The sequence below is a fragment of the Emydura macquarii genome, unplaced genomic scaffold (assembly GCF_026122565.2).
Source record: "Emydura macquarii macquarii isolate MOO-44397 ecotype Brisbane River unplaced genomic scaffold, CSIRO-AGI_Emac_v2 contig_3295, whole genome shotgun sequence".
In the NCBI taxonomy this organism is placed as follows: Eukaryota; Metazoa; Chordata; order Testudines; family Chelidae; genus Emydura; species Emydura macquarii.
In genome coordinates this window covers 3,605,494-3,627,797 of record NW_027133432.1, presented here as the reverse complement: position 1 = coordinate 3,627,797, position 22,304 = coordinate 3,605,494, and the positions used below count along the sequence as shown (strand labels likewise).

Below are 22,304 nucleotides of genomic sequence, written 5' to 3'. Positions count from 1 at the left end.
CCATAGTAACTTGAATCTAGACTTTGTATAGTTTTCCCAAACAAAACAGTACATTCAGGAAATGAATAATTCCACTCAGCAATACAACTATCTTATCAGACTGAAGAACAGTATTTAAAAAAAAATAATATGAGTAAAGATAGCTTTGCTGGAGTGGCTTATAGGAGACCCTAGCTCAACAGCAACCTAAGGCTTTTGCTATTGTAAGCATTTAGAAACTGGCTAGCTTTCAAAGGTAACTTGCTGGGTTTCTTCTTTACCCCAATGCTTGTCAGCTGAACCAAGCCGTGTTATAGTCAGGACTGAAGAAACTACAGGGCTGATTCCTCTGCTGTATGATGTCAGCCAGCTAGATGGGGTGAAGGACCTGAAAAGAAACAGGAACATATTGCGCCCCAAGAATGAAATGAAAGTGGGAAAGCCCATAATCAGAAAATAGGATACCTGCTTAAAAGAAAACCTCAAGATTATGAACCAAGAATATCTGGTTATAAAGATATTATATAGATTACAATATTCACTACAAATAGCATCTTTAGATACTGCAGGATGCATTCATAACAAAAGGTGTGGGTGACAGTTTTTCACAGGCACTTAAAAAGGTATTTGGGTACAAGTGCATGATGGCTTTAATGCAAAAATCAGTGTGATAGAACGATATACAGTATAATATTGGTACAGATGTAACACCAGTTATAAGTATTGGTGTATTCATTGAGGGTTTGTATGAATATTTACGTAAATATGGGAAAAATAAACAAGTAAGTTTCAGTTTTTTAGTTGAGGCATTTTTATATGCAGGTAAGAACACAGGTGTTTGGTGTAGCATTTATATATTTGCTATGTCATTATTATATACCTTAAGTACACGAATAGGTATAATTTGACACCTTTCTACTTATACTGTAATAAAATTTTAGTTTGAGGTCATTATGGTTTTTTTTCTTGCATTTAACAAGTGTTCCAAAAACTCATTCTGGGTCTTGACAGTCTAATCTGAGCTGTGTTCTGTTCATATTCCAATTTCTCACATCCATCCTTGTAAAAAGAGTGATTGTGGGATTTCTTCTTATGAGCAATAATATGGTAATGGATTTCCATTATGCATCTGTTTAATATTGATTAAGGCTGGAGGAAGTTTGATTTCATTTTGTTGGCAATTACTGGGATATAGAACAAAGTTGTTTACTTTCCATATAAATTCTCTTTATGATGGCAGGGAGGTGGTAGAATAGGAATTATGTAGGGTCTACCCTCTAATCTCTATCACATCTTGGTTCTGCTTTCCTTCTTTAATATAATGTAACTTTCCTATTTCAGCACTTTTTGCCATATTTGGGGTCAGGAAGGAATTTTCCCCCAGGTCAGATTGGCAGAGGCCCTGAGGGTTTTTTGCCTTCCTCTGTAGCATGGGACATGGATGACTTGCTGGAGGATTCTCTGTGCCTTGAAGTCTTTAAACCATAATTTGAGGACTTCAGTAACCCAGTCATAGGTTAGGGGTCTATTACAGGAGTGGTGGGTGAGGTTTTGTGGCCTGTGGTGTGCAGGAGGTCAGACTAGATGATCACATTGGTTCCTTCTGACCTTAAAGTCTATGAGTTTGAGACTGACAATTTATTTGCCTTTTTAAAATTTCAGTTCAAATTTGTGCTCAATCTGTTCTGGTGTGGAGGTAATTTATAGACAGGTATTTATAAAACTGTGGTCTTAGATGAAAGTGTTGCATACATTTTTCAGATTATTAAACGGAATAGAGAAGTGCATTAAACAATGTGACTAACTTCCATCACAGTTAATTTGCTCTTTCACCCCCTCCCCCTGCAGAGAGTTGTGTGTGCAGTAACCATTTTCTTACCATAGAGTTTTATTGGGTTTGTTTATGTACACGTTGCTATACACGAATATTGGAGATGGTCAACAAAGCATGCCCTGCACTTGGGGATGAAGGTGGTGAGGTTTGTGAAGGTCCTTAGTTCCTGGGAGAGTTCACCATCTCATGCAGAGATGAGCTTCACCCTTCTTGTAGGACCCCAAAGGGCTCTGGGTTTTTTGCACTTGGTGTCTGCACCTAGTGGTTGAGGCGACATGAACTCTAGTAGACAACTCCTAAGACCTCTAGGACATTACAAGTTATAGTTATGGGAAATCAAGGATCAACAGATAAGGATAAATGACATTTTAATCCAATAAAAGATGAATAAGGGCTGGAAGTAGGAGCAAAGACAGGGACTCAGGGATAACAATTAAATGAATGACTAACCCAGTCACACAGCAGTAATTAAACACTCTCTCCTTTAGATACTCAGATCTCCACAATTTAAGTAATAAGAATTCTCCCCAATGTCTCCTCACAGGCCTTAGCTGTTTGAATTGGAGCTCTCAGAAAGGGTGTGGTGCTCTTCTCTTGGCAAATGATATTTCTCCCTTTTGGGTGGAATGGGTCCCAAGCTGTCACAGGTCCTGGTCATCCCCTTGTTTCTGGTACCAGGCTCAGTCCCCTGACTCCCTATGAAAGGCAGTCCCCTGTGCAGTCCCCTGACTCCCTATGACAGGCAGCCCTCCTTGTTCAAAAGACAAACTAGACGTATCGGCTTCTCTGCTGCAGAGAAGCCAAGTCAGGAGCTGCATCCTCTCCCGCTGTTCCTTGCACCTAGCTCTTTTTCTACAAACAGTGCCCACCTGTCAGCTGACTAGGATGAGAGTGGTCTAGCCTAGTGGCTGGAGCAGGCAGAAGGTCTAGTGGCCAGGGTCAGAGCTGTAGTCAGTCATAGGGAGCCAAAGTTCATGGGTATAACTGAGGCAGAAACTGGATACCAGAGCCAAGGATCAAGCTGGAGTCTGTAGTCAGGAGTCACAGTGAAGGGTCAAAACCAGAGATCAGGAACTGGACGATAGAGTCCATAGTCAGGAGCCAGAGCTAGGGTCAAATTGGAGGTCAGGAGCTGGAGCAAGCAGGGTAACCAGCAAAGAGTGATTCAAGGCAGTGGCAGGACAGAGGCAAGCTGGAGCAGTAGGAACAAAGTAAGGGAGGAGCAGGCATAATGGTGGGCATGAGTGTTGAAAAGCCAGTGAGCCGCTGCGTCTTAAGAGCCAGCCTGCTGACCTCTGTAGCCAATCAGGTTGCGGTGACTAATCAGGCAGCCTGCTGCATGCCCGCTGTACTGACGAGGCTACCTGGAGATTACCTCTGATGCAGGCCCTGACACTGGACACCACCCAGGCTTGGCTCACATGTTAGGGCAGTCCCAGGCTCTCTGGCACGTCAGCTGGCCTCTGGGCTGGAAACTCCTCCCAAATATCTGTCTGGGCTTAGTTTACCCCCTAGGAAGTTCCAGCCATGGGACTGGCATTTGTTTGCCCTGCTTGTCAGTCAGCTGTGTAATCCAGCCTCCGGAGGCTGTTTGTGTGTGTCTCAAGCACAAGCACAACAAGCACATCTCAGTTTCAATTCCAGTCTCTAGTTCTGTGCTGCTGTCTAGGAGCAGCTAGTAGCTGTTTCTCTGAAACCCCTTATCTGACAAAGGAACTACATTATAATCTGCAAAGACAGCAGTTGTTTCCTCTGTTTAGTTGCATATTTTATTCTGTACTAGCTGAAAAGATTGTGGGGATTGCTCCTACTGCAGTTGAAACACCAGCTATTTTCTCTGTTCCCAAGTGTGGCATGATGCAAAGCACTTACTGAGCCTGGGCAAATGGACAGGGAGTTAATTACTTGCCCAAGACCCTACACACATTACACACGCACACAAACCGAAACAATTGGAATACTTTGAGTTTGCAGCACTTGTATGATCCTAGAGCTTCTGACAAACCACAGGTAGGTTTCCATCAGAACCCTGTTTGTTCTCCTGCCAGCGTGTGCTGGGTTTCTGAGGAGCCCTGGCCCTGGGCCAGTCCCACCAGGTGTAGACTGCCTGAGGCCAGGGATACCAGGGCTTTCAGACTTCAAGCTGCAGAGCTGGGAGCATGGAACCCATGGGAGCAGCACCTCTAATGAGGGCTTGGCTCCCAGGGACCCTGGAAGTTTCCAAATGAAATGTTTCAATTATTTTGAATTCCCCCCCTTTTTTTCTGATTTCACTACTGTGTGAAATTTTCCTTTTTGTTCTGCAACAACCAATTTCCTCCCTCCACCCCCCAATTTTGGAATCTTCTGTGAAATGAAGATTCTGGCCAACTCTAAATTATAATTCCTGGGATGAAATCTTTTAGTTTAGGTCTGGCTAAAGCAAGGAAGTTTACAATAGTTTCTGTCTTCGCTGTGGATAAGAAACCACAATAACTACAGCTGCAGTAGTTCACTGTCTTTTAAATTGTGTGTGTGTGTGTGTGTATATATGCTTTTTTATGGGATCATTACCATAATCTCTGAGCACTTCTTATTCATTAATGACTCTTTAAGTCCAGTCAGGTGCTCAGAGCTAATTGGAAACCTTATAACTTTATAAGTGGGTGGGAATCAGAAAGCAGAATGCCACACCTTGTAGTTGAAGGGCTACCCTGCAGGCTCTTTTGCCTTATGTGACAGCCCTCTGCTGTTTTGCAAAAGGGGAGAATAAACTTCAAATCCAGTTAAAAAATTGAAGCTCAAACTCTAAAGAATCTTTGTTGTTCCTTGACTGGTGTGACTTTCTCATAACAGCATGCAGAGTGAGCCAAACAGGTTTTGCAACAATAGAAAGTAATTTATCACAAGAGGTTGACTTTTTAGCTTCTTAGATTGCTCTCATCATGGATGCATTTGTACTCCTGCTATGCTGTTGCAGAATACGCTGACTGACCTTTCATTGTCTGATCTGGTTCCTGTTTTTGTCTACTTTCCTCCTGCCTTTTCCTCTTTCCTCCTTCTTCCTTTTCCCACCCTTTTACTTCTTCCTCTTCTTATTTCATGGCTTTTCTCTATGGTTTGAGGGCTTATGGGTTGACAGAAACGGCCAAACTCAAGCTAAAGCTTTAGCTAAAAGATCTGGGACTCTTGTTTTTTAGACTTTTGACTAGAAGGGAGCTTTGTGGATTTTTTTATTTTACAAAGCACTAATTGGACATAACAAGCTACCCATACCCTTCCCTGAACACCCCACCCTTCATCTACAGGAGGGTTATACAGGTAATTTCTTGGATGAAGGTGCTCACGTCAGGCTTCTGAACTTTGGCACGCTATTTTTTTTATTTACGCAAGGTCATTCTAGTTTTTCCAGTTCTGTTCTACTCTGAGTCTATTCCTAAGTGTGTAATTATGATATTCAGCTATAACTTTTTCCCCATCTTTTTTGAAGAGAAAGCAGTTTATAGCTCACCACAAGATTAGTGATATCTCTTCATTGTTGTTTGCTGGCAATCTCTTAGTACTCTACCAATGAATCATGTAACCAATAAGAGTAGGCTGTGCAGCAGGCACTTAATGTATGATCTAAGGGATGTTTTTTGTGATAACAGGATGAAAGAATAATTGAAAGAAATGAGGAAATTATGTTCTTGACTTTCTAGAAGCCATTCTTTAAAGTTGAGAAAGCAAACTGTCTTTAATGATACAAAGCATGTGGAAAACATGGCACAAGGATTTAGTGCCTGCTGTAGAGAGATGAGTGTGGGAGTAAGACTGGTCAGGAAGAAATGTTTGCTGAAGAAATATCAGGCTTAACCTAGAGAATAGTATAATAGAGGAAAATTAAGACCTAATAACTGTCAAGAAAAATATAAGAATCTTACAGAATTTCCTGAGTATCACTTAAAATGTGTTTTAACTGAGATTCTTGAGATTTTTCTTTAGATAGAACCAGGTTTTTAAAGGTATTTAGGCCTTGCAGTGCTGAATGGAATAGTGCCTAAAGTGACTTTAACAGCTATGTCCCATTCTCAAAAATGATTTAGGGCTGGCCTATACTACACAGTTAAGTCAACGTAAGGCAGCTTATGTCAACTTAATTGTGTCAGTGTCTACACTACGCCTTTCCTCCCGCTGACATGAGTGCTCTAACTACACTGACATAATAACTCCACCTCCGCAGGAGGCGTAAGGCTTATGTAGACCCTGCATCCCTTACATCAGCTGTTCGCTGTCTTGTCAATTTCACGGCAGGAGCTATGAATAAATTGAGCCTGGGAATCAGAAGAATCATCTGAGGAGTGAAACTTTGGAACAGCCTTCTAATGGAAGTAGTGGGGGCAAAAAACCTAGCTACATTTAAGACTGACCATCAAAAATTTATGAATTTGTATGACAGGGGTGCCTGCCATGATAGGGGATAGGACTCAGTGACCCAAGAGATCCCTTCCAGTCCTATATTCCTAAGTGTATTCCTCAGTATGCAATAAGGTACTCAGGTACACAGTTCCCAATTTGGTCTTCTTTCTGCTTCGAGCCAGGGATGATTTGCTTGATGTTCAGCAGTGCTCTTGTTAATGTGGGATCACATTCCTCTGCAGGAGTGCTGCTCATCATTTTTTATCTTGTTCTTATATTCGCAGCACTGCAGTTTTGCACTGTGCATGATCAGATTTATTTGTTTGGTGGAGAATCTCCACAGATCAGTCTAACTCAGTTTCCATAGTATACCCAGGACTGAAACCTAATTTACAAGGATCAAGAACTTCTAAGACTTAAGTATTTCAAATACTGCCAGGTCTTCCTTCCCAATAAACTTGCCCAGAATGGTCAGGTGAGAGACCAATCAAATTAGTGAGCTTGTCAAAATCATGCATGTTATATTTTGGTCCTGATTGGCTCTCTGAGCAACATCACAGTGAAAAAGCTAGAGATGAACTAAGAGGATTATTATTCATTTCTTTTTTTTCTTAAGAGCATGTAATAGATAATAAGGATTTAATAGGTTTAGAATATTGATATAAAAATAGGGAACTGGTTCATTATCTCCTTTCCCCATGTCTTTATTGGGGCCAAATTTTTCTCTAAATGAGCCCTGCATGTTTTATTGAAGTCAAAGGGAGATACATACAGAGAATTCAGCCCCAATATGTTATCATTTTAACTTTTTCTATTATCCTAATCACAGCAGGAGTAGTTGCTTTATATAGACAATATTTTCCAAACAATATTTTTAAAAGATACACCCCCCCTGCTGTTTGCAAAACAGAAGTTGTTTAATGGCTTTAATGCGAAAGCAGACAGAAGGATCATATGCTCATATGGAAAGGTAAGGGCAATATAATGGGTTCTGAAGAAATAAACGCTTTTATTTCTATTTTTACATTTGTTGATACTAATTTTAAATCCTCCTGGCCTTTCTCAAAGCAATAAAAAACCCCAAGGCTACCCCAATTCTTTCCTGTAAATTGCACTTTCAGTACTGTGTTCCAAAGTATTGCTTTACAAGGAAGTTGTTTTGAAAGATTCTTTTCACTTCTGAAAACCACGGACAAGTCATACATATGCGTGCAAGTGATGGCCACTCCACTTTGATTCTTTTCGCTAGTGCTCCCCAGATTATTATACAAGAAGTAGCAGGAAGTACTTAAGCAGAACCCTCTCCCCAACCAAACACAAAAATTAAAATATGACGATATAGCTGTAACTGGAAAACAGTGGGCCAATGTTTGTAGAACAATTTGAGAGATTCACAAATAATGTATATACACTCTTTTCTTCTTTATCCTTAAACCAACTCTGTGTCTCTTTGATACATCGCAGAGATTATATTCTGGAATTTATCGCACAGAACAGAGTGAAGGAAACAGCCAAATTCTGGCTTAGTGTGTAAATACCCCCCAAGTATGAAAGTGTGCCTGTAGTCTGGATACCCTCTGCTCCTTTCTCAGTCTCTCTTCTGCTTTGCCATTGCACACAGATTATTCTTGGAAAAAGCATAAACAACCTATGCAGAGGTATAGGCGTAGAGTCCATTGACAGGCCCAGAGGCAGATGTGTATACAATTTGTGGATTGTATTTTTGTGTCCTTTGGAGCTAGAGTGCACCTCTGTGATTCCTGTATGGAGCATCATGTCCTGAGTTTTCAGGGAGCCAAGGCACTTCCTCCGAACTGGGGAGGACCCACCCCTTGCTGGGTCCAGGTTTTCAGGCAGGTGTATATCGATCTTGATTTTCAAGAATTTAGCCTAGATTTTTTTTTAAAATGAGCTTTTGATAGACATATTAATGTATATTCCCTTTTCACTAAAAGTCTACTATGAGAACTAATATTAATGTAGTATAAATCAAATGTCTGATAAGAGATTCGTGACCCAAATTCTGTCCTCATATATACCTTGAGTAAATCTACTGAAGCTAATGGACTAATCGAATGATTAAACTAAACATTTCTGCCCAGTGATTGAACCATAACAGAATCAGGCAAATAGGGTATATTTACATGCAGCCAGTGCTGTGAATGGCAGCTCACATAAAGTTACTTGCACTAGCTGTACTTTACCTAGCTTGCTAAAAATAGAAATGAGGACACTGTGGTGCAGACTTTAGTGATGGCTGCATGAGTGCATAGCTAAGGGTGGGGAGGTGGTCACACAGGCTTGTGGAGTCTATGTTGAGGCCTGTGCTGTGGTGTCCTCACTTGTATATCTAGCAAGCTGAGCTAGTGTACAGCTAACGTGGATATGTTTATACAAGCTGCCATTCACACCTCCTGCTGCAAGATAGACGTCCATATGCGTTGCAGTGAATTTAGGTTTTGTGCAACAAAATCTGTTATACAGTAGCCCTGTGATGTTCGATGGTAATCTCTTAACCAAGCAAGGTGGGGCCGATCAGCATTTGAATGAAGGCATCCAGGTGATGTCAGAATGTAGTATTGATGCTGCAGTACTGGCACAATTCTCTTTGAACAAATTAGTACTTCAACATGTTGATAGGTGGCAGTGTGCCAATGGAGGTGCTTCAAATGTATGTATCCAGTGCCATTATCAGAGATTGTTTCTCTTGTTTATAGTTCATGATCGTTTTTGTAGTTTATAGCTAGTTTAGTGTAAGTTTCATTTCTTATTTGTCTTGTAGTTAAGTATATCTGTCTGTTCCTGCTTGTTCTGGGTACCAATGCCAGGTATCAGGAAATGCCTCTATCTCCAGGCTTTAAGCTTTGCACCAGCTGCAGAAAATCTATGCTAGTGATTGACCCTCAGTCTCAGTGTCTGAAGTGCCTTGGTGAGGGTCACATGTGAGAGAGGTGCTAGATCTGCAGGGACATTAAGCCCTGAACCAAAAGTATCGAGAAAGAGACACCAGCAGGATCCTCCGAAGGACTCATCCTTCAAAAGATAAATGTCCCTGGCACTGTCAACCTGTAAACAAAGCAGGAAATAAGGTACAGCTTGCTTGGAGAGGAGTCTCCTACGGGTGCAGATAGCATCTCGGGTGGGGTTGTCAATTCTGGCACCAATGTCAGTGCCAATAAGATCAACCGCTACTACAACACCGACCCTTTTGATGCAACAGCATCATCATCAGGGGAACAACTAAGTGCTGACAATGCTAGATTCATGTGCAGCTGCATTCGATGTCCTGAGTCTCTCAGTACCAGCCTCCCCAGCAATTCAGGAGACATCTTGTTTGGTAATGATAAACCCTCAGTCTGATTTATCTGCAGGAAGAATTCAAATTTCAGTATTGTGGGCACTTTCAGATCCTCCTGTACCTCTTCATCTGGAGCCATCAAGGGGTGAACCTAGCATGCTGTCTTCATTACCATCATCTCTAGAGTCTTGATGCTGTTGCTTGGCTCTGAGGTACCACCCGTTGGTTGGGTGACTTGGGCTCATCTTCCAAATCAGAAGTTGGCTTTTATGTGTCTTGGCCTTGGTATAGGAGGCATCACCCTCCATCAAGGCGTCTTCATCTTGATAATTAGCAGAGGTTCTGCATTGGTCAAGTGGCCCGGAAGGGATTGGCTCCAGTGCTTTATCAATGGCCATATTGGAATCGGTCAGGCTTTCCTCCCACCACCAGATCTTCCTTGCAACCTCATCCTTCCAGATCCTTGAGCAGATGTCAGGATAGTTTGTGTGAGAAGACCTGCAAAGTCACCCCAGTACTGAGTACCAGCAAACTGCCCCAGTGGAACCTCAATTGGAAGAGTCATGGGAAGGGTCCATCTCAACCTGTTTTGGGTATCTCCTCCGCATTTCCTGATGAAACAGTGGTGTCTGGTGCATCCTCATCTTTTCAAGATAATTCCAGGGCACAACAGGACTTATTGAAGAGGTTGGCATACTCCATGGACATACCAATGGAAGTAGTTCAGGAAGGTTCATATCAATTGGTGGACATTTTGGGCTCTACAGAGCCTTCCCGACTAGCTCATCCCATCAAAGAGGCCATTTTGGAGCCCACAAGGATTTTGTGGCAAACATCATCTTCTCTGCCTCCAATGACCAAAAGGACTGAACGGAGGTACCAGGCCCCTCATAGGTATGTAAATCCTCCTCTCCCTCCCCCCGCCTTAGGGACTCTGGTGGTTTTGGCAGTGAACAAGAAGCGTCTCCTTCCTGCTACTACCTCAGTCAAAAGAGGAAAAGAAACTCAATCTTTTCAGTAGAAAATCTTATTCCAGGGCTGGACTAAAATTTCATATCTTGAACCAGCAAGCCTTGCTGGAGAGGTATGATTTCTTTCTCTGAGACAACATTCTCACATTTGCAGACAAGTTACCAGAGGATGCCAGACAAGAATTTTCAGGTAGATGGATGAGGGAAAGCTGATTCCTAGGACCTATGTCCAGACTGCTTTGGATAGGGCAGATTCTGTAACCAGGGCTATGGCATCTGCTATCACAATGTGTAAGTGTTTATGGCTTCAATTCTCAGGCCTTCCTAGGAAGGTCCAACAGACTATCCAGAATCTCCCCTTTGAGGAGCTGAGCCTTTTTTCCCAGCAGACTGAAAAGCTTCACAGTCTAAAGGATTCCAAGGCTACATCCAAGTCTTTAGAGATTTATACTACACTCTTTAAAAAGAAGCATTTCCACCATTACCAGCCCTTTAGGCCTAAGAAACCTGACCAGTCCAGGAGGAAAGGGAAGAGTCAAAGGAGGAGATCACCACCTGGTCATTTTCTGTATGCAGCACGCTCAGTCAAACAGCCTGGGAATGCCAAACAGTCTGTTTGACTGCCTTGTCAAGGACTGCTTCCCAGTTTGCCTTATGCCAGTTTCTCCTATCCCTGTTTTTTCCAACAGGCTATTCCACTTCCTAGGTGCCTAGATCCATATTACTACAGACCAGTGGGCCCTAAGGCTGGTGGAATTGGGATACATCCTTCAGTGTATTTCTATCCCTCCCTCCCCACCTCTTTCCCTGTACTTCTTAAGGGACCACACTCCAAAGGAGGTCCAGTCTCTGCTCTGGTTGGGAGCCACAGAGGAGGTTCCGCCTTACACAGAGGAAAAGGGTTTTATTCATACTACTTTCTAATTCCAAAGACAAAAGGAGATCTGACCCATATTAGACCAAATATATATGTAACCCTTCTGCCAGACAGAGTTGGCAGCAGCAGCAAAGGCCGGGTTTTATATCTAGGGGTCCCTGTCAATGATACTACACCAAACTGGCTCAAACCCCCACCCAGTCACCTGGGGAATCTCACACTATTCCCTGGGCGCCCCAAAGGGCAATACTTCCCCTCTCGCAAGCACAGAGTCTGAATGTAGAAAGTAAACCTTTTAATAACAGAAAGGAAGTAACACAGCACTGGATTGGGAAACAGTGCAAACAGTGCAAATTCATGAACTCAATGAGCCAAACCCATCCCAGAGTACGGGACATGTCCTTCACCTCTCCCTTCTTGCTTTCTCCTGTACTGACCATTGTAGTTGCAATGTTCACTTCTCGGTTGGGGCTTAGCCAGTCCCCCTCTGCAAGCTCCTGCCGGATGCAGGCTTGACCAGGCCTCCTCCGCTGCTGCCTCCTGCCACCTCCGGGCCTCACTGAGTCCCCACTCCTGGCTCCCGCTGTCTGCCGGCACCCATGCAAATAACGTGCCCCGCTTTCAGCTGCTAAGCAGGGAGAGTGCCACTCAGACCTTGCTTACATCTTTAACAAATATATAAAGAAAATACAATTTTGCAGGGTCTCTCTAGCATCCATCATCCCCTCCCTGGGTCCTGGTGGCTTGTATGCTGCCCTCGACTTGCGGGACACACATTTCTCCAGTATGGGCTCCTATCCGTGTGTTCTGGACTGAGTTCCACTTGAAATAGAACTAATGGAAAGACCTTGCTATCAGGGTTCACCTAACTGCTACTTTCCACTTTCTACCCTCCAATCGCTGATCACTCCGTATTCTCCAATCAGATATCACTCAGGTTTTTGAAGGGTCTGGACCAGTTATATCCCAAGTAGAGGATCCTATCTCTCCTTGGTACTTAAATCCAAGACTGATGTGTCTGCCTCTTAAATGCTGACTGTTGTTCATTACTTCAACTTTCAATCAAAATAGTCTTTTTGGTGGCAATTGCCTCTGCGAGGAGAGTAGGAGAATAGCGAGCTCTGGTAGCTCACCCACTGTAGGCAGAATTTTTACAAGGACAAAGCATACTTTCCCCCCCAACACCCAAAATTTCTGGCCAAAGTAGTTTCCTCACTTCCACATCAACCAGTGAATATACTTGCTAACTTTCTTTCCCAAGTCTCATGGTCATAAGGCTGAGGAGAGATTCTGTTCATTGGCCATCAGGAGAGCATTGTTACGTGGACAGGACTAGAGTGTTTAGGTCATCCTCACCTGCTGGTGCCAGTCGTAGACAGTATGAAGGGTCTTCTAGCTTCAACTCAGACATTGCCAACATAACTCTTTAATGTTCTTTGAGATGTTATACATGTCCATTCCATGATTCATCCTCCTTTCCCTCTATATTGGGGACTGTTCTTTATACCATTGCACAACAGCATAGAATAGTAGAGGTTGCATGTGTTGCTCCAATGGGTACCGCTATGGGAAAAGTCTGACACATGCACACTGGGTGCACAAACACCTGAAGTGGAATGGACATTTGCAATACATCTTGAAGAAGTACAGTTACCGAACAGGTAGCAACTGTTTTTTGTTTTTGCTTTTTTAGGGTTTTTTTTTTATTATTGAAGGAGTTCATTTTATAGTCTGACCACCACTGAAGAAAAAGGTCTGTCTCCCACTCAGATGAGCTTTACTGTTATGTTGTGAATTCCATTGTTCTAGAGGAACTTAAAAGCTATGAATCTATGTATAACTTTTATGTTTTTGACCAAGTCAAATACATTTATATGTGTTCTGGGCCATTGGTTTATTCCATTTTATCTGAAGAAGTCCCTTTAAATTCTATATTTTTGTTGGCTAAATGCTAAAATATCTGAGGTAAAGCACTAATTTTGAATAATTGAAATGACAGAGCCTTACAACATATCTTTCACTAAGTAACACAATAATCCAAAATAGGTTTGGCACAGTTAAAGGCAGAATGTGGTTCAGGACAGCCTCTGAAAGAAAGAAATGGAAGATTCACTATTTATAACTCATTGATTGAAGTATCCCCAAAAAAGTACAGCAAGGACCATAAAACTGCACTTAATGTTCTTGTTATCAGAAGTTTGGATTTATTACTTAGGAGCATCTGAAAATGTGATGTTTGTTTGGTAAGGCCTTTGTGCGACTGATTCCCTGATTGTAATTGACATGCGTACTATTGGTAAACTTAGCTTTAATGGCACAAACAACATAAATTAGTAGAGCAGATGAAGTGTATTTTTTCACTTTGTTTCCTACAACAGTAATTCACATAATTTAGGGAAAACATTTGCATTGTGAAATCTTACACAATTTTATTGACTTCCATGAATTTGGCAGGATTATAGATTAGGCAACGAAGTTAGTTCTGTGAGCTAACAGGCAGAAATGTTTCATTTTTTGATAGCGGGTAAAGCATGTGCTTGGGTGGGCTGGGGATATGACAGATCCAGTATCTAGAAAGCAATATCCATTTTTATGAGGCAACAACAGTACTTGGAAAAACAAAAGATACCCACCCTCTCAAAATACAGAACTGACAGGCAAGACAGAGCCAAGACAACATTGACCCTAACACAGCCAAAAAACAACTTAATATAAGGCAGCAGGAAAGGGAATATAAAGAAATCAAGAGAGAGCCAAAGGCAGTAGCAGCACATAACATGCTTTTTATTCCTATGAGTCCTATTGCTCAGTCATAAAAATTAAGAGGACTCTAATGTACTAGACCTCAATTTTATTTTGAATAATTTACAGCAAGAACAAAATGTTGCACCGCTCAACCTTCTGTAAATCAAAAGCACTAAACTAAGTGCGTCAGCTAATACAATAGTGTCATTAATGGGACTCCCACAAGACATGGAAATAAATATCTACATATTTCTGATGCAAAGTAGCCCATATTTAATCAGCAACAAGGAAGACTATATGCTAGGCATGCCATCATTGCTGCAGGAAATAAGATATACTCCCATACCACAGTGATGGGCAGATAAAGACAATGAGATCCCTGTTCTATATTCTGCCTTCTAAAAGAACCTTACATAGATTTTTTTTTTTTTTTTGAGGCCAGAAGGGACCACTACTACCATCTAGGCTGACCTTCTGCTTAAAACAAGCCCTAGAACCTCCCCAAGTAATTTCTGAATCAAGCCCATAACTTCTATTTGAACTATAGCAGTGTTTTTCAACCTTTTCAGGTTGATAGACCCTTATTTGAAATAAAAAAATTTAATGATCCTTTTCCATTTACTGTTAAAGTAAGAGTTAAACAATCTATCAATGCTAATAAGGATACACACACACAATGGGTGTGTGTTTCTAGGGGATGACAGATAATACTTAACACTCACCCTGACCCTTCATGGTTAAGTGGGGGAATGGGAGTTTTTTTGCTTTAGATTATAATGAAATTATCAACACCTCACACAGTTGCCCCATTTGCCTTTCATAACCCACTAGTTGAGAAGCACTGAGGTGGAGCACATCTTTCAGAAAGACATTCAGTCTTGATTTAAAGACATCAAGTGAGGACAATCCACTATGGCCCTATGTAAGTTGTTCCAATAGTTAATTACTTTCAATACTAAAAATGTATACCTTATTACTAGTCTGAATTTGTTTAGTTTCAGCTTCCAAATATTGCATTAATTATGCCTCCCTGTTAAATTAAAGAGCCCTATAGTATCAAACCTTTTCCCCCTGTAGGTCCTTGTAGAGTGTGACCAACCTCTAACTTTCTCTGAGATTGAGCTTTTTAAGCCTTTTTTTAATATAAGGAATGTTTTCTAGACCTCAAATCATTGTTGTAGCTCTTTATTGAAGCCTTTCCAATTTTTCAACATCTTTTTTGAGGCATGAACACCAGAACTGGACACATCATTTTGCCTTCAACTTGTGCTTTTGCAAACCTATTGCCATTTCTTTATGGATTTGACCCTTTGTTTTAGTGGCTGTGTGGAAGTGCAGTATTGCATTGGCGATATGCAATAAATAGGATAGTGGAAGATAAGGTGAGGCCATTAATGCTTTTTACCACTAAAAAGTGCAGTAACCTGGAGTCATTTCAGGCTTTTTGTTTTTAGTGAGATTTTTAGGTTACTGGAAAGGCCTACAAACATCCCTTCTACAGAAAATCATTATAGGTAATGTCAAATTTCCCAAGATCTTGGCAGAAATCACACAAGAATGTGACGTGCAAAACTTGTGCAAGTCATCCCTCTATATCCAGAGGCATTCCATAAGCACTGACACTGCTAAATCCTGAGCATAAAGTGGGTTGACTTTGTGCAGATGTCACAATTTCACAAAGATCTGGCCTTCCTTCAATTGCTCATTTTATTCAAAAGTGGCATTGCATGCTCTTCGGCCACAGCACTAAGATGGACAAAAAGACACCAGTGCACCATGCTCTCAAACTCAACACAAGAAGGGGTGCATACCCTGACCCAGCCTGGCACCACCTGCATGGCCACTCCAGAGATTCATAATCTCAAGATTGAGCCAGATGTGGGAACTTCACTACACAAGGCCTGGTGAGACACTATCTACCGTCGTCACTCTGGCTGGCACAACGGCTAGACCATGCGTGTTTGACGATCATTATCCCTGTATGTCCGTCACTAACATGGCATTCAAAGATGGTGATTGATGATGATGATTTTCTTGATCCTGTAGGGCCACATTCTGCCACCCTTCACGCTGAGTAGTACGAACTTCACAAATAGTCCCACTGAAACAATCAAGGTACTTGCAAAGTAAGATACTACTTAATATTAATAAGGGTGGTAGAATCTCACCCATGGTTAGCTTAATAGCTGCTGCTAAACAGTAGGTAGAAAGCTGATAGTGAACTCCCAACAAATTAGATTTGACTAAAAGGCACGATCTGTGGGTGGGGAAGATAATGGTGCAGCAAGTTTTGTTGTCAATGCAGCATGGGGCCCCCCTGCCTGTAGTGCTGCTATTCCAATAACTACCATGTCTTTAACTGCCATTGCAGTTTTTTCTTTTTCCTGTTTCCAGAGAAGAAAGCTTTCTTAGAAAGTGGTGGTGTTGCTGATTTAGGAAATATTATTCTTTTCAGATGGTGTTAGACTAATAGATGAGCCAACAGGTCTTTTCCACGATAATATATATGATACCTTGTTTTTGCTGCCATTCTCTCTACCCATCTATAAACATTTTCCCCATACAATAAATTTGGGAAATAAACACAACAGCTTCCATATGGGTCAGACTTTTCATGTGGTTTGTGGTCTGATAACTCCACAAATGCAAACAGATATCTTCTTTATATACCAGTGTATTTGGTCAGAGGTTGTCAGTTTTTCTTTGTTTCAAATTCCATGATCCATCCATTTGCAACTCGTCTTCATGTTTGTTTCAGACTTTTTTGTTCACATTTCCACAATACGACAAAGGAGGCATCAGTTCCTGTGTTGCGTCATAGGAAGCCCTACAGCAGTGGTCCCCAAACTTTTTACATTGTGACCCCTCCCCCTGCCCAGCTGGGGCTGGGAATGGGGCACAGTTGGGCTGAGGCTGAAAGCAAGGACCGAGGCTGGGAGTGGGGTGGGGGACTTGAGGGACTGCAGCTGGGCCAAGGACCATGGGTGGGGGCCCTCGGCAGAGGGCTGAGACTGAGGCCAAGAGCTGGGGCCGGTCCAGGGATTGCAGAGGGGGGCCCAGGCTGGGAGCAGAGCAGCTGAGACTGCGGGCTGCAGCGTCTGGAGCTGGAGAACCAGGGATTGAGGCCAGGGTTGTGGCCAGGCCAGGGGCGCAGTGCGGGGGGGGGGGCTGGGCCAGGAGTCCAAGGCTGGAAGTGGAGTGGTGGCCACAGCAGTGGCCTGGGGGATCATAGCCGGGCCAGAGACAGTGGCTGGGGGGCCAGGCGCCAGGTTCTGAGCCTTGGCGGGGGGCTGGACCAGGAGCTGCGGGGCCTGCGGGGGGCAGGGAGCAGAGCAGAGTGGCTGTGGCTGGGTGCCAAGGTCAGGGGCTGGAGCTGGAGAACTGGGGACTCGGGCTGGGGCTGTGGTGGGGCGGCTGCAGCGGCCAGGGGCGCTGTATCTTGGGGGGGTGGGACTGGAGCAGAGCGGGGCTGGATGGTGCTCTTTCCCCATCCTCGATGCCCTGCCGCACCCCTCCCCAACGTTCCTTCACACTCCCCTAGGAAAGTGTGCCCCCCAGTTGCCCTATAGAATTCTCACAATACTTTATGGTGTGTTTCTGACAGCGAAGGCTGTAATTGCACAATGCTAAGCAAATTTACTTCAGCAGAAGATTGTCACACAACCGCCAAGAGGGCTGCCATCACAGGTTGCAAACCACTGTCCTAGGTGATTGTATTGCTCTCCCATACTGTACCACCCCCTAATGTGGATGGTATGAGTTAAAGATGAATTTTTTAAAGAATTTGGTTCATATATTTGCTTGAACTTTATTGTGGTTAGTGCAATATGGCTGTATCATATCCATTAACAGGTAAGTTATGGACAAAATGTTTTTAAAAAAAGGGGTCAGTGATTTTAGGTAACTCAAAATTTGAGGCTTCTTTTAAAATGTTGCTGAATGTGTCTTGTCAAAGCTTAAAGACAGAGTATGTGACACTTGGCCTTTGAATAGGACCTAAATCTTCCATGTCTTCTAATATTTAGATTAATTCCACCAACCAGTGATCTCTACATACTTATAAAAATTCTTTACTATATTTTATTCTTACTATTATTCTGTCCAAGCCAAATATTTAAACAGACAATGAGAAAGTATTAGCTATTATTAGGTCACTGAAATAAAGTCTACTTGACACATTAAGCAGTGAGACTATTTATAATATTCCATCAGTATGATGTCTAAGCATCAAGTGCACAAGCTAAGGGTAGTATTCAATCATAGAATCATGAAATGTAGAACTGGGAGGAACCTCAATAGTTCTGCCTCAGTGCAGAGGATTGGGCTAGATGATCCAAGCATAATCTAGACCATCCCTGGCAGGTGTTTGTCTAACCTGTTCTTAGAAACCTCCAGTGATGGATATTCCACAACCTCCCTAGGTAATTTGTTCCAATTCTTATCCACCCGTACAATTAAGAAGTTTTTCCTATGTCTAACCTAAATCTCCCTTGCGACAATTTTAAGCCCATTACTTCTTGCACTGTCCTCAGTGGTTAAGGAGAATGGTTTATCACCCTCATCTTTATATGTACTTGATGAGTATTATCATGTCTGTCCATCCCCCAGCCTTGTCTACTTGTCTGTCTGACTCCTTTGATTATGAGTTGGAACTATTCCTTTCTTGTGCCTAGCTTGTATGGAAAGTTACTCGTATAGAGTAGGTACTATAATAAACAAATAAATAACTAATAAATCAGTAATTTTCCCAGTGTGTCTTTCTCCTTTATTCTTTCTATTCATAGAATCGTAGGACTGGAAGGGACCTCAAGAGATCATCAAGTCCAGTCCCCTTTTCTTTGTTCCTTCTCTCGCTTTCCTCAGGCCACAAGGAAAAATACCAGGAGAAGTTTCCGGGGAAAGGTTTTTGGGAAGAGATGGATTTTTGCAGTGTGTTCTTAAAAACAGGCTGGACTCACACTGAACTCCTGTGGTTGAGTTTTTCTGCTGGGGCCATTTGCAGAGAATGTTCTGACTTCAGCACTGGAGTCGCTCTGGACTCTGTCAGCTTGTCAGCTGCAGTGTCCCTTCCCTGGACAGTGTGGTTGTCTCAGTGATTTGTAGATGGAGTGGCAGTCTCTAAGGTTGCCAGGCTTCAAGCTGTTAAGGGACTTAAAGAACTAGGACAATGAATTAGATGCAGAAGTAAATGCAGAGATTGTGTAGTTTATTAGAGCAATAGTGTGATGTGTTCCTGATTGTCTTTCTTGTGTGTTGTACAAATTGGAGTGTGTGCTTTCACCTTCATCCCTAGTGAGATCTGACATGGAGGTAATGAAGGGTGGATCACATCAGCAATATCTTAGTGGAAGAAGACAATTGATACTTTCTGATTTTCAACAAAAGTTACTCTGAACACTTTCCATCTAAGTCTTTCATTCTATCTCCGTGCTAGCTTGATACATTTGAACTGTGCAAACAGAAAATGGTTTACTCATTTACTCAGAATAAACACATTTTTTCAACTTTTTTTTTTTTTTTGGAAGGGCTGTGAATACCTTTCAAATTACAAACTTCATAGGTTTTATTAAAATCCTTACTGTGTAAATTTCACTGATTTGATGTTAATACGAATATTAATGTAAGTATCTTTCTAACATTCTAAAATTATATTCCCAAATACAGAACGTCTATGTATTGCTTAAAATAGCAATTACTCCAGTGAAATCACTGGAAGGCCTTAAAAGGATTTGACAGTTTCTCCACAATCTTTCACTGAACGTAGTAGCCAGGCTATGTAGTTCTACATCCACTGATAACTCAGCAGCTGAGGAACTCAGTAAAGCCTGCTCCAAACTTCTCAGCTGTTGACAGGCTTGACTTGCTGAGAACACTGGTTAAATATAGAACAAGCGAGCTGAGCTCAACAAAGTCATTGCTGTAACAGTGTGTGAAGAGAGCAGAAGAGGGGAAATACAATCTCAGAACTAAACTGCGAAAGCCTAACACCACCTAGCAACAGTTGAAAATTTTTTTAAACAAAAGTCTGGGTGTGAAACAGTCAGAGCATACCTCCTATTTCTCCTGCCTGGGATTTCTGTGAGAAGAAACTACGTTCCCTACGCTCTCTACGCTATTTCCTGCGCTACTTCAGCTGCTGGTAGATCTAGAAGAGTGGAAAAAACTTATCTCTGTGTGTGCTTCTGGACTGGATGTTTTTTCCAGTTCTTAAATCTGCCGGGGTAGTGTGGAGCAAGCTGCTGTGATCTACTAAGAATACCCTGACATTGTAGGATATATTCCTAGGTTCTTATTGCTGTCAGGTAAGAATGAATTAACTCCTCTAACACATTTTTTTTAAGATGTGGTTATATTTTTTCTTGTGAAAGTTGCTTGTCTTTTTTCCTTCTGTGATTAATCTTCTACTGATTTGAAAAATTCAGTAAAAAAAAGCTAAAATAAGAAGGTGTCTTTTTCTTTTGTTGTTTTAGCAGAGAATAAAACTGATCAGACCATTTTTTTAGACTTTGTTAAAACAAGACTAGTGACAATAGCTAGTAATCACATGAAGGCATCTGGATTATATGAGACTCTCAAAACTTGTTTCTGTAAACTCATACTGTCAGAAGACACATCAAGATTTAATAATGGTTATTTTGTTTTAGCAAACAGTTTTAACTGCTATAAAAACTAAGAGACAGTGTGGTAAGCCAGAGGAAATAGCTATACAGTGTCTGAATTATGTATATTTTTGTGATCTATTGCTTTCTATTCCTCTGGTTATTTTCCATAACTTTAAGCACACTGGTATCACCTGGTACATTTTGTTCTGCCCTTTTGACAACAGCTCTAAGTGCTTCTGCTTCTACTCTCTGTATTATATTAAATTGCTGCTTGATAAGTTGCAGATCAGAGCCATCCTTAAAGGTCCTTATGATTATAGTATCTGAATGTTCTTAAACTGTAATTTTTTGCACACTACTGTTTTTTTTTTTTTTTTTTTTTAAAGAAAGACCATCAATACTTAAATCTTTCCCCCAAACAGTAAAAGAGAAATCTGTTCAAAATAAGTATCCTTCAGCTTCATGAGCTACCAAATAATTTAAGCAGGAATTGTTTAAAGTGATCAGTCTATATCAAAACTGACAAAAATAGCTTGGTCAAATAGAGGAATAATCAAAACAAACCCACAACCTTCTAAAGCTACTTTCTTTATATAGAGGAGAACTTTATCATTTATGGATAAGGAATATGTGCTCATTACAAAATCTATTTCCTGTACCATACCAATTAAGGTCCGAAGGCAAAGATTATCAGGAGAGTAATAAAAATCCATTTAGCATGGACAAAAGGTTGAAGTTGGGGATCATCTCAGTAGAAATGAGCTGAATGGGTCTTCTACCTTGTTTGAAACTCAGGGTATAGACTGTGAGACACGTGCAGGAAATTTAGAGTTTCCACTTTATCAAAATGGATTCTAGATGCATCTCTGCATACTAAATAAATTACATCAGTACCACAATTCAGCTGTGAAATGTTTACAGATTGGATAAAACTAAACCAATTTTTACTTGGCGATGCCAAGGGATGTAACTGTCAGTGAAACAGTGGAAAAAGATGAAGGGCTGGGGCCAGGAAAGAATTCTGAAAAAATACCATGTTTTACATTTTTACCAGATTATTTCCTAAAAAGGGACACATCGCTTGCTTAGAAACAAACTCTTTTGCATGTAGTGGTAATTAGTGACTCCATAAGTTGTTAATGGTAATTATTTCAGCTCCACTGTGACCTCTCTTAAGCTCTCAGAGGAAACTGAGATTTCATGAGAGCATAGGTATGTCTTGAACAAATTGCTTTTTTCTGGAGAAAACTGTCAGGTGAAATATATTCATTGTTTAATTTTTAGCTTTTTACATTGATATTAGAGTAGAATAAATCTTGTCCCTTTCTTCCTGAATACAGTGGTAGATAATTCACTAAAAGGGCTGAGAAAAACCAGCAGATTCACCTTGTCATTTTATGGATGACTACAGTCTTGGGGTGAAAATGAGACTAGTTTTAATGTCCTTTTATATTTTTAATGTTTCCTCTATAAAACATTTTTCAGGCTGGGAAGGGAGCTAGTCTTATTAGCTCAAAAACTTGATCAAATAAAGTGACTTTCAAATAGTTTGCTGACAGCCTGCATCCAACAAAGGAAAAAAACAGTTGTGATTATACATTCTTCTGCCTTCCTTCCCTTT

The 22,304-nt window shown here is 41.5% G+C and overlaps 1 protein-coding gene across 4 annotated transcripts in view; it reads left to right on the top strand.

Moving 5' to 3' along the window:
• The first annotated feature begins 20,014 nt into the window (after positions 1–20,014).
• FILIP1 (filamin A interacting protein 1) overlaps positions 20,015–22,304 on the top strand; it is a 139,292-nt gene continuing 137,002 nt past the window's right edge. For all 4 annotated transcript variants that reach the window (XR_010917108.1, XM_067532681.1, XM_067532678.1 and 1 more), the window contains exon 1: positions 20,015–20,383. The gene's annotated coding sequence lies outside the window, so the exon portion shown is untranslated. The remainder of the gene's footprint in view (positions 20,384–22,304) is intronic.